Source organism: Physeter macrocephalus, chromosome 18, assembly GCF_002837175.3.
Source record: "Physeter macrocephalus isolate SW-GA chromosome 18, ASM283717v5, whole genome shotgun sequence".
Classification (NCBI taxonomy): Eukaryota; Metazoa; Chordata; class Mammalia; order Artiodactyla; family Physeteridae; genus Physeter; species Physeter macrocephalus.
In genome coordinates, this window is record NC_041231.1 from 8702302 (window position 1) to 8704032 (window position 1731).

Consider the following 1731-nt stretch of genomic DNA (forward strand, 5'->3'; position numbering starts at 1 on the left):
TGAGGTTTCTTGTCTGTAAAATGAGTCATCGCTGCACCTATGGCTGAACATTAAATGAGGCTCTCTAAATGCTTATTAAATGTCAGCTCCGGTGTCACATGGACATTATCATGAAACATGGGCACTCCTGTGGTCATTCTGGAGGGAGGGGGCCTTCCTAGCCCAGGCCGCCAGGACCCCGGCCCGGTGAGGTTTCAGCCCCAGTCCTTCCTCCTAGTTCTGGCCCTGCACGCTATCCCCCATCTCAGCAGAGGCCCCCGCTGGCCTGGGCTGTGGTCCCACCAGGAAATCGATCCTGGTTGTCTGTCACTCACCTCCCCAGCGCCATGGAGCCGCTTAATTGCGTAGATGGTGGTGCTGTCGCCAAGGCCTCATTCGTCAGAGCCACGTGGTCACAGCCGTGCTTGGCTGAGAGGTACATTCATTATGCAGACAGCTTTTATCGGGACTTCCAGACGGCTGAGGAGTGCGGCGAGCCGGCGAGCCGGCAAGCTCCATTCCCGGGCGCAGCAGGCCTCTCATCCAGGCTGCTGATTGACACTCACGTGGGCCCACTCTGTGCCAGGCACCATCCTAAATGCTTCACGAATATCAACTCACAACAGCCCTACGAGGTAGGTATGATGGTTATCATCCTCGTCCCCATTTTATAGATGGGGCAACCGAGGCCCAGAGAAGTGCAGTGATATGTCCAAGTTCGCTCAGATAATAAGTGGAGCCGGTGGCTCCAGGGTGGCCTCTCAGTGACACGGGTGTTGATAAGTATGACATCACTGGCAGCTTCCAGGTACTGGGAGTTAGCAGGAGCCAGGGGTGGTGCTAAGCACCTTTGCGGACCTGCTTTATTTCTCTAGGACTCTCTGAGATAAGGATGAACAGCCCTTTTTATAAATGGCTGCGGAGGGTGGAGGAACTTGCCCATGGCCACACAGCTGGTACAGGAAACAGCTGCTTTGTCTTGTTAAATGAGGCAGTTCTGGCTCCAAGCCTCAGCTTTAAACACCCCCTCTTGTGTGTGGCTCTGGGACGGTCGCTGGCCCTCTCTGGGCCTCAGTGCACTTTTAATCCGTCAAGGAGTCTTTACCAAGCTCCCTAGACTGGGGTTGGGGCAGGTACAGAAGAGGGAGGGGACGCAAGTCTCTGCCCTGAGGGTGTCAGGTACCTGCTTCCAGCCCCAAGGAGCGTGTCACCAGCGTTTCTCTGGGTGGGCACAGACCACCTGCAACGCCATGATGGGGGGAGCTTATTAGTAAGTGGTGTCCGCCCCAGAAATTCTGATTCAGGAGGCCTAGGGTGGGACCTGGGAACCTGCACTTAAAGAAACTCCCACAGGCTGCACGGAAGCAGATTCTGCACTCTCCGCTCTTAATCCAAAAGGCTTACAGGGCTTCCCTGGTGGCGCGGTGGTTGCGCGTCCGCCTGCCGATGCAGGGGAACCGGGCCGCGGAGCAGCTGGGCCCGTGAGCCATGGCCGCTGGGCCTGCGCGTCCGGAGCCTGTGCTCCGCAACGGGAGAGGCCACAACAGGGGGAGGCCCGCATACCACAAAAAAAAAAAAAAAAAAAAAAAAAAAAGGCTCATGAAGAGAAGGCGTTCTCTATCCAAAGCCTCAAGAAGGTTATTTGAGTCATTTAACCAATTAATACAAAATTAAACAAGTTTTAAAAATCAGAAAAGTCATAAGTATACACATTAAAACATTCAAACAGCACAGGAGGGTGAAGTAAGAGCT